Below are 11,743 nucleotides of genomic sequence, written 5' to 3'. Positions count from 1 at the left end.
GAAAGAGCCCGGGCTTGGAGTCAGAGGTCATGGGTTCTAATCCCGCCTCCGCCGCTTGTCAACTGTGTGATCTTCTAGACTGTGAGCCCACTGTTGGGTAGGGACCGTCTCGATATGTTGCCAACTTGGACTTCCCAAGCGCTTAGTACAGTGCTGTGCACACAGGAAGCGCTCAATAAATACGATTGAATGAATGAATCTTGGGCAAGTCACTTCACTTCTCTGAGCCTCAGTTCCCTCATCTGTAAAATGGGGATTAAGACTGTGAGCCCCACGTGGGACAACCTGATCACCTTGTATCCCCCCCAGGGCTCAGAACAGTGCTTCGCACATAGTAAGTGCTTAACAAATGCCATCATCATTATTATTATTATTATTATTAAAGACACAGGCTCCCTTTTCCTGGGACCATTAATCACATCCTCCTATCCCCCCCATCCCCCGTGTCAGTCTTCCTCTTCAATCAATCAATCAATCGTATTTATTGAGCGCTTACTATGTGCAGAGCACTGTACTAAGCGCTTGGGAAGTACAAATTGGCAACATGTAGAGACAGTCCCTACCCAACAGTGGGCTCACAGTCTAAAACTCTTCCAGGAAGCCTTCAGGAAAGAAGAGGCCTGACTCGTCCCCCTACACAGATTAAAGTCTCCGTGGGCTGTCCGGGTCCTTCCTGGGCAAGGTCATTTATTTTACTTGTACCTATCTATTCTATTTATTTTATTTTGTTAGCATGTTTGGTTTTGTTCTCTGTCTCCCCATTTTAGACTCTGAGCCCACTGCTGGGTAGGGACCGTCTCTACATGTTGCCAACTTGTACTTCCCAAGCGCTTAGTCCAGTGCTCTGCACACAGTAAGCGCTCAATAAATACGATTGATGATGATGATGATGCTCCCATCTATCCCCCTGCCTCCTCCCACACCTCGTCCACTGCTGGCTTCTAGAGAAGCAGCGCGGCTCGGAGGTAAGAGCCCGGGCTTTGGAGTCGGAGGTCATGGGTTCAAATCCCAGCTCCGCCAACTGTCAGCTGTGGGACTTTGGGCAAGTCACTTCACTTCCCTGTGCCTCAGCGACCTCATCTGTAAAATGGGGATTAAGACTGTGAGCCCCACGTGGGACAACCTGATCACCTTGTAACCTCCCCAGCGCTTAGAACAGTGTTTTGCACATAGTAAGCGCTTAATAAATGCCGTTCTTCTTCTTCTTCTCCTTCTGTGGGCCTCAGTGACCTCTCCTCCCTTCAAGGCCCTGCTGAGAGCTCACCTCCTCCAGGAGGCCTTCCCAGACTGAGCCCCTTTCTTCCTCTCCCCCTCATCCCCCTCTCCATCCCCCCATCTTACCTCCCTCCCTTCCCCACAGCACCTGTATATATGTATATATGTTTGTACATAGTTTTTTACTCTATTTATTTATTTAATTTATTTGTACATATCTATTCTATTTATTTTATTTTGTGAGTATGTTTGGTTTTGTTCTCTGTCTCCCCCTTTTAGACTGTGAGCCCACTGTTGGGTAGGGACTGTCTCTATATGTTGCCAATTTGTGCTTCCCAAGCGCTTAGTCCAGTGCTCTGCACACAGTAAGCGCTCAATAAATACGATTGATGATGATGATGATGATCCCATCTATCCCCCTGCCTCCTCCCGCACCTCGTCCACTGCTGGCTTCTAGAGAAGCAGCGCGGCTCGGAGGTAAGAGCCCGGGCTTTGGAGTCGGAGGTCATGGGTTCAAATCCCAGCTCCGCCAACTGTCAGCTGTGGGACTTTGGGCAAGTCACTTCACTTCCCTGTGCCTCAGCTACCTCATCTGTAAAATGGGGATTAAGACTGTGAGCCCCACTTGGGACAACCTGATCACCTTGTAACCTCCCCAGCACTTAGAACAGTGTTTTGCACATAGTAAGCGCTTAATAAATGCCATTCTTCTTCTTCTTCTCCTTCTGTGGGCCTCAGTGACCTCTCCTCCCTTCAAGGCCCTGCTGAGAGCTCACCTCCTCCAGGAGGCCTTCCCAGACTGAACCCCTTTCTTCCTCTCCCCCTCATCCCCCTCTCCATCCCCCCATCTTACCTCCCTCCCTTCCCCACAGCACCTGTATATATGTATATATGTTTGTACATAGTTTTTTACTCTATTTAATTTATTTGTACATATCTATTCTATTTTATTTTGTTAGTATGTTTGGTTTTGTTCTCTGTCTCCCCCTTTTAGACTGTGAGCCCACTGTTGGGTAGGGACCGTCTCTGTATGTTGCCAATTTGGACTTCCCAAGCGCTTAGTACAGTGCTCTGCACATAGTAAGCGCTCAAGAAATACGATTGATGATGATGATGATGATGGGGATGAAGACTGTGAGCCCCGAGTGGGACAACCTTGTAACCTCCCCAGCGCTTAGAACGGTGCTTGGCACATAGTAAGCGCTTAATAGATGCCAGCATTATTATTCTGGTCTATAGTGCCTGGTTCCAGGGAAGGCTTTGAGTGAGAGGAGGCCGGGGGGAAGAGGCACGGAGACGGGCGATAGTGGGAATGGACCTTGGGCCGTCCCTTGGCCTTAGAGGCCGGATGTTTAGCAGGAGCGGGGCGGAGGCCAGCTTGAGTCATGAGTCTGGTGTTGGGCAGAGGCCTAAGCGGAGGAGCAGGAGGATCGGGTCTTGGCAGGCTCCACCTGGCCCTGCCCTCAAGCTGCCCCCACCCCCTGGACTCCATCCACCGGCCAGGCCGGGGGTGTAGTCATTCATTCACTCATTCAATCCTATCTATGGAGCGCTTAGGGGGTGTACTCATTCATTCATTCAATCCCATTTATTGAGCGCTTGCTATGTGCAGACCACTGGGAAGTCCAAGTCGGCAACATCTAGAGACGGTCCCTACCCAACAGCGGGCTCACGACCTAGAAGGGGGAGACGGACAACGAAACAAAACACGTGGACAAAACAAAACGTGTGTATGTATATGTCGGGGGGGGGGGTATTAATTGCGAGGAGGGTGCACTGTGGGCAGAGAATGTGTCAGTTATATTGTAATAATAATAATGGCATTTTTTTATTAAGCGCTTACTATGTGCAAAGCACTGTTCTAAGCGCTGGGGAGTTTACAAAGTGATCATCATCATCATCATCAATCGTATTTATTGAGCGCTTACTGTGTGCAGAGCACTGGACTAAGCGCTTGGGAAGTCCAAGTTGGCAACATAGAGAGACAGTCCCTACCCATCAGTGGGCTCACAGTCTAAAAGGGGGAGACAGAGAACAAAAGCAAGCATACTAACAAAATAAAATAAATAGAATAGATATGTACAAGTAAAATAGAGTAATAAATATGTACAAACATATATACAGGTGCTGTGGGGAAGGGAAGGAGGTAAGATGGGGGGATGGAGAGGGGGACGAGGGGGAGAAGAAGGAAGGGGCTCAGTCTGGGAAGGCCTCCTGGAGGAGGTGAGCTCTCAGCAGGGCCTTGAAGGGAGGAAGAGAGCTAATAATGGCATTTTTTTATTAAGCGCTTACTTTGTGCAAAGCACTGTTCTAAGCGCTGGGGAGTTTACAAAGTGATCAGGTGGTCCCACGGGGGGGCTCACAGTCTAAATCCCCATTTTGCAGATGAGGGAACTGAGGCCCAGAGAAGTGAAGTGACATGCCGAAAGTCACACAGCTGAGAAGTGGCGGAGCTGGGATTTGAACCCATGCCCTCTGACTCCAAAGCCCGGGCTCTTTCCACTGAGCCATGTACTCTCCTGAGCGCTCAGTACAGTGCTCTGCATGCAGAAAGAGAAGCAGCAGGGCCTAGTAGAGCGCGTGACTGGGAGTCGGAAGGACCTAGGTTCTAATTCCGACTCCGCCATCTGCGTGACCTTGGGCAAGCTCTCACTTTTCTGGGCCTCGGTTACCTCATCTGTCAAATAGGGATTAAGGCTGGGAGCCCCATGTGGGACGGGGGTTGTGTCCAGGGCTCGTAACTGCTCCGGCGCTTGGAGCAGCGTGAGCCCGTTGTTGGGTAGGGACCGTCTCTTTATGTTGCCGACTTGTACTTCCCAAGCGCTTAGTCCAGTGCTCTGCACACAGTAAGTGCTCAATAAATACGATTGAATGAATGAACAGTGCTTGATGCATAGTAAGCACTCAACAGATACCATTATTATTAGTATTATTATTATTAGTCAGCAATCAATAAGTATGAGTGAGTGAGTGGGAGGGGAGGGTCCTTGGGGAAGAGAAATGGAGAAGCAGCGTGGCTCTGTGGAAAGAGCCCGGGCTTTGGAGTCAGAGGTCGTGGGTTCAAATCCCGACTCCACCAATTGTCAGCTGTGTGACTCTGGGTAAGTCACTTCACTGGGCCTCAGTGACCTCATCTGTCAGATGGGGATGAAGATTGTGAGCCACCCGTGGGACAACCTGGTCACCTTGCAGCGTGGCTCAGTGGAAAGAGCCCGGGCTTTGGAGTCAGAGTTCATGGGTTCAAATCCCGGCTCTGCCCATTGTCAGCTGTGTGACTTTGGGCAAGTCACTTCATTTCTCTGGGCCTCAGTGACCTCATCTGTAAAATGGGGATTAAGACTGCGAGTCCCCCGTGGGACAACCTGATCACCCTGTAACCTCCCTGGTGCTTAGAACAGTGCTTTGCACAGAGTAAGAGCTCTCCCCCTCCTCCCGCTTCTTACCTCCTTCCCCTCCCCACAGCACCTGTATATATGTATATATGTTTGTACATATTTTTTACTCTATTTTACTTGTACATATCTATTCTATTTATTTTATTTTGTTAATATGTTTTGTTGTCTGTCTCCCCCTTCTAGACTGTGAGCCCGCTGTTGGTAGGGACCGTCTCTAGATGTTGCCAACTTGGACTTCCCAAGTGCTTAGTACAGTGCTCTGCACACAGTAAGCGCTCAATAAATACGATTGAATGAATGCCATCATTATTATTATTATTATTATTGTAACCTCCCCAGCGGTTAGAACAGTGCCTTGCACGTGGTAAGCGCTCTGCACACAGTAAGCGCTCAAAAAGCGGTTAGAACAGTGCTTTGCACATAGTAAGCGCTTGCTACACGCCATCCTGAAGGGCGAGGAAAGGGACCTCTAAGCCACTGTTGGGTAGGGACTGTCTCTATATGTTGCCAACTTGTACTTCCCAAGCGCTTAGTCCAGTGCTCTGCACACAGTAAGTGCTCAATAAATACGATTGATTACCTCATCTGTAAAATGGGGATTAAGACTGTGAGCCCCCCGTGGGACAACCTTAGCACCTTGTAACCTCCCCAGCGCTTAGAACAGTATTTGCACATAGTAAACGCTCAATAAATACGATTGATTACCTCATCTGTAAAATGGGGATTAAGACTGTGAGCCCCCCGTGGGACAACCTTATCACCTTGTAACCTCCCCAGCGTTTAGAACAGTGCTTTGCACATAGTAAACGCTCAATAAATACGATTACCTCATCCTGTAAAATGGGGATTAAGACTGTGAGCCCCCCGTGGGACAACCGTATCACCTTGTAACCTCCCCAGCGCTTAGAACAGTGCTTTGCACATAGTAAACGCTCAATAAATACGATTGATTACCTCATCTGTAAAATGGGGATTAAGACTGTAAGCCCCCTGTGGGACAACCTTATCACCTTGTAACCTCCCCAGCGCTTAGAACAGTGCTTTGCACAGAGTAAGCGCTTCATAAATGCCCTCAAAAAAAATAAAATCAAGTAAGCGCTCCTCCGGCCCAGCCTCTGCTCTCCCCCGCCCCCTACTGACTGTCCCGGGGAGCGAGGCGGGCCGCTTCATCAATCAGAGCGCGAGCCGGGACTTCCGCGGGTGCAGCATGCCCCTTTAAGGGCCTGGGGTGTGAGTCCCGCCCCCTGGAGGTCTGGGCCAATCCCGAGCCCGCCCGGGGACGCTCGGACGCTCCCATTGGCCGGCGGCCCACGGGGGCCGCAGCACGGGAATGCGGAAGGGCAGTGAAATCCCCTCCCGCCTCCGGCGTTTAAAGGGCCAGCGTGTTTCTCGTCGGGCCCTCCGTGCCCACCCCCACCTGCTGCCCTTCCTCCCTTCAAGGCCCTGCTGAGAGCTCACCTCCTCCAGGAGGCCTTCCCAGACTGAGCCCCTTCCTTCCTCTCCCCCTCGTCCCCCTCTCCATCCCCCCCATCTTACCTCCTTCCCTTCCCCACAGCACCTGTATCTATGTATATATGTTTGTACAGATTTATTACTCTCTTTATTTTACTTGTACATAGCTATTCTATTTATTTTATTTTGTTAGTCTGTTTGGTTTTGTTCTCTGTCTCCCCCTTTTAGACTGTGAGCCCACTGTTGGGTAGGGACTGTCTCTAGATGTTGCCAATTTGTACTTCCCAAGCGCTTAGTCCAGTGCTCTGCACATAGTAAGCGCTCAATAAATACGATTGATGATGATGATGATGTATATATGTTTGTACATATTTATTACTCTATTTATTTTACTTGTACATAGCTATTCTATTTATTTTATTTTGTTAGTCTGTTTGGTTTTGTTCTCTGTCTCCCCCTTTTAGACTGTGAGCCCACTGTTGGGTAGGGACTGTCCCTAGACGTTGCCAATTTGTACTTCCCAAGCGCTTAGTCCAGTGCTCTGCACATAGTAAGCGCTCAATAAATACGATTGATGATGATGATGATTCTGTTGCTGCAGCGACTCCGGGTCGGGCGGGGGCTTGGCAGCAGGGGGCTTCCCCCCGGGCAGGATGTGGCGCCGAGGGCAGGATGTGGGGGTCGGGGGAGGGGGGCGGCCGCCGGGCGACAGCCTTCTCCTCCCCCACCCCCATCTTTTGGCATCGTCACGTGACTTCTGCCCCGCTACTTTCGGGAACTACTTCGGCGGAAGAGCACTGCTTTCTATGCAAGCTCGAGAAAGAAGATCCGGGGTGGAAAATAGTCCCGTGCCCCCTCCAGGAGGCCTTCCCAGACTGAGCCCCTTCCTTCATCATCAATCGTATTTATTGAGCGCTTACTATGTGCAGAGCACTGTACTAAGCGCTTGGGAAGTACAAATTGGCAACATATAGAGACAGTCCCTACCCAACAGTGGGCTCACAGTCTAAAAGGGGGAGACAGAGAACAACACCAAACATACTAACAAAATAAAATAAATAGAATAGATATGTACAAATAAATTAAATAAATAGAGTAAAAAAATATGTACAAACATATATACATACATTCCTTCCTCTCCCCCTCTCCATCCCCCCATAATAATGATGGCATTTATTAAGCGCTTACTATGTGCACTGTTCAAAGCGCTGAGAAGCTTACAAGGTGATAATAATCTTACCTCCTTCCCCACAGCACCTGTATATATGTTTGTACATATTTATTTATTTTACTTGTACATATCTATTCTATTTATTTTAGTTTGTTAGTATGTTTGGTTTTGTTCTTTGCTTCCCCCTTTTAGACTGTGAGCCCGCTGTTGGGTTGGAACCGTCTCTCTATGTTGCCAACTTGGACTTCCCAAGCGCTTAGTACAGTGCTGTGCACACAGTAAGCGCTCAATAAATACGATTGATGATGATATGTATATATGTTTGTACATATTTATTTTACTTGTACATATCTATTCTATTTAGTTTGTTAGTATGTTTGGTTTTGTTCCCTGTCTCCCCCTTTTAGACTGTGAGCCCGCTGTTGGGTAGGGACTGTCTCTATATTAGTTGCCAACTTGTACTTCCCAAGCTCTTAGTCCAGTGCTCTGCACACAGTAAGTGCTCAATAAATACGATTGATGATGATATGTATATATGTTTGTACATATTTATTACTCTATTTTACTTGTACATATCTATTCTATTTTAGTTTGTTAGTATGTTTGGTTTTGTTCTCTGTCTCCCCCTTTTAGACTGTGAGCCCACTGTTGGGTAGGGACCGTCTCTATATGTTGCCAACTTGTCCCAAGCGCTTAGTCCAGTGCTCTGCACACAGTAAAAGCTCAATAAATACGATTGATGATATATATATATATGTTTGTACATATTTATTACTCTATTTATTTTACTTGTACATATCTATTCTATTTGAGTTTGTTAGTATGTTTGGTTTTGTTCTCTGTCTCCCCCTTTTAGACTGTGAGCCCGCTGTTGGGTAGGGACTGTCTCTCTATGTTGCCAACTTGGACTTCCCAAGCGCTTAGTCCAGTGCTCTGCACACAGTAAGCGCTCAATAAATACGACTGATTGATTGATTCCTGGTTCCGCCTCGCCCCCACCTATCTTCGACGCCCGGGGGTGCGGCCCCTTTAAATGCAAATGAGCTGCGCTCCCCCTGCCCCCCTCTCGGGCGCCATTGACGTCACGCGTGCGTCACCGTCGCCAGCCCAACCGGCCGGCACGTGGGGGGAAGGGGGGGCCTTAAAGGGCCAGGCGCCACCTTCCCCTCAGAGGGGCGAGCCTGCCACAGTTCAATAATGATAATGGCATTTACTAAGTGCTTACTATGTGCAAAGCACTGTTCTAAGCGCTGGGGAGGTTACAAGGTGATCAGGTTGTCCAATGGGGGGCTCACAGTCTTCATCCCCATTTTACAGATGAGGGAACTGAGGCACATGGGGACAAGGGGGGGCCTTAAAGGGCCAGGCGCCACCGTCCCCTCAGAGGGGCGAGGCTGCCTCAGTTCAGTAATGATAATGACATTTACTAAGCGCTTACTATGTGCAAAGCACTGTTCTAAGCGCTGGGGAGGTTACAAGGTGATCAGGTTGTCCAATGGGGGGCTCACAGTCTTCATCCCCATTTTACAGATGAGGGAACTGAGGCACGTGGAGAGAAGGCGGGCCTTAAAGGGCCAGGCCCCACCTTCCCCTCCGAGGGGCGAGGCTGGCACAGTTAATAACAATAATAATAATAATGGCATTTACTAAGCGCTCACTATGTGCAAAGCACTGTTCTAAGCGCTGCAGAGCTTACAAGGTGATAATAATAATAATAATAATGGCATTTCTTAAGCCATTATACATGACATTTATTAAGCCACAAGGTGATAATAATAATAATGATGGTGGCATTTATTAAGCGCTCACTATGTGCAAACCACTATTCTAAGCGCTGGGGAGCTTACAAGGTGATCAGGTTGTTCCAGGGGGGGGCTCCCAGTCTCCATCCCCATTTTACAGATGGGGGAACTGAGGCCCAGAGAAGTGAAGTGACTTGCCCAAAGTCACACAGCTGACAATTGGCGGAGCCGGGGTTTGAACCCATAATAATAATGGCATTTATTAAGCGCTTACTATGTGCAAAGCACTGTTCTAAGCGCTGGGGAGCTTACAAGGTGATCAGGTTGTCCCACGGGGGGCTCCCAGTCTCCATCCCCATTTTCCAGATGAGGGAACTGAGGCCCAGAGAAGTGAAGTGACTTGCCCAAAGTCACACAGCTGACAATTGGCGGAGCTGGGGTTTGAACCCATGACCTCTGACTCCAAAGCGCGGGCTCTTCTCCACTGAGCCACGAAATAATAATAATGGTATTTACTAAGCCCTTACAATGCGCAAAGCACTGTTTGAAGCGCTGGGGAGCTTACAAGGTGATCAGGTTGTCCCGTGTGGGGCTCACAGTCTTCATCCCCACTTTACAGATACGGGAACTGAGGCACGTGGGGAGATGGGGGGGGGGGGGGGCCTTAAAGGGCCAGGCTCCACTTTCCCCTCCGAGGGGCAAGGCTGGCACAGTTAATAATAATAATAATAATAATAATAATAATAATAATAATAATAATGGCATTTACTAAGCGCTCACTATGTACAAAGCACTGTTCTAAGCGCTGTGGAGCTTACAAGGTGATAATAATAATGGCATTTATTAAGCGCTTACTATGTGCAAAGCACTGTTCTAAGCGCTGGGGAGGTTACAAGGTGATCAGGTTGTCCCACGGGGGGCTCACAGTCTTCATCCCTATTTTACAGATGGGGGAACTGAGGCCCAGACAAGTGAAGTGACTTGCCTAAAGTCACACAGCAGACAATTGGCAGAGCTGGGATTTGAACCCATGACCTCTGACTCCAAAGCCCGGGCTCTTTCCACTGAGCCACGCTGCTCCCCTGAGCAGGTTGTCCCGTGTGGGGCTCAGTCTTAATCCCCGTTTTACAGATGAGGGAACTGAGGCCCAGAGAAGTGAAGTGACTTGCCCAAAGTCGCACAGCTGACCAGTGGCGGAGCCGGGATTTGAACCCATGACCTCCGACTCCCAAACCCGTGATCTTTCCACTGAGCCACGCTGGAGGGAGGACAGGAAGGAAGAAGGGGAAGGAGGAAAGGGGTGGGGGAGTGGACTGGCTGGCCATGTCATTTAGGTGCAGTTGGAGGGATGAGGGGGAAACGGCCAGAAGAATTTAGTTTAGCTACCCCCCCCTCCCTCAATAATAATAATAATGGCATTTATTAAGCACTTACTATGTGCCAAGCACTGTTGTAAGCGCTGGGGAGGTGAACAGGTTGTCCCACGGTGGGCTCACAGTCCTAATCCCCATTTCAGAGAAGCAGCGTGGCTCAGTGGAAAGAGCCCGGGCTTTGCAGGCAGAGGTCGTGGGTTCAAATCCCCACTCCGCCACTTGTCAGCTGTGTGACTTTGGGCGAGTCACTTCACTTCTCTGTGCCTCAGTTACCTCACCTGTAAAACGGGGATTAAGACTGTGAGCCCCCAGTGGGACAACCTGATGAGCTTGTATCCCCTCCCAGCGCTTAGAACGGTGCTTTGCACATAGTAAGCTCTTAATAAATGACATTATTATTATTTTACAGATGAGGTCACTGAGGCACAGAGAAGTGACTTGCCCAAAGTCACACAGCTGACAGCTGGCAGAGTTGGAATTTGAACCCATGACCTCTGACTCCAAAGCCCGGGCTCTTTCCACTGAGCCACGCTGCTTCTTGCCATTCATTTAGAACAGTGCCTTGCACATAGTAAGCGCTTAACAAATGCCATCATTATTATTCATTCATTCAATCGTATTTATTGAGCGCTTACTGTGTGCAGAGCACTGTACTAAGCGCTTGGCACTGCCATTCAAGTGCCTAGGGTAGGGGTGACACCCCCTCCCCCACTATAAAGGGAGGGGAGAGCTTGAGATGGGAGGGTCTGGTGCAGAGGCCAGGGGAATTACAGGAATCACAATTTATAGTCCCCTCTAAACCGTAAGCCCCTTGTGGGCAGGGAACATGTCTAGCCCCTGTTGTAGTGTACACTGCATCATCATCATCATCAATCGTATTTATTGAGTGCTTACTATGTGCAGAGCACTGTACTAAGCGCTTGGGAAGTACAAATTGGCAACATCATAGAGACAGTCCCTACCCAACAGTGGGCTCACTGCACACACCAAGTGCTCAGTAAAGCACTTAGAGAAGCAGCGTGCCTCGGAAAGAGCCCGGGCTTTGGAGTCAGAGGTCGTGGGTTCAAATCCCGGCTCCGCCAGTTGTCAGCTGTGACTTCGGGCAAGTCACTTTACTTCTCTGGGCCTCAGTTCCCTCATCTGTAAAAAGGGGATTAAGACTGTGAGCCCCCACTGTGGGACAACCTGATTACCTTGTAGCCTCCCCACCGCTTAGAACAGTGCTTTGCACATGATAAGCACTTAATAAATGCCATCATCATTATTATTATTAATAATAATGGCAGTTATTAAGCGCTTACTATGTGCAAAGCACTGTTCTAAGCACTTAACTTCTCTGTGCCTCAGTTCCCTCATCTGTAAAAAGGGGATTAAGACTGTGAGCCCCCACCGTGG

The sequence above is a fragment of the Tachyglossus aculeatus genome, chromosome Y4 (assembly GCF_015852505.1).
Source record: "Tachyglossus aculeatus isolate mTacAcu1 chromosome Y4, mTacAcu1.pri, whole genome shotgun sequence".
Classification (NCBI taxonomy): domain Eukaryota; kingdom Metazoa; phylum Chordata; class Mammalia; order Monotremata; family Tachyglossidae; genus Tachyglossus; species Tachyglossus aculeatus.
Note: the sequence above shows the minus strand (reverse complement) of the source record.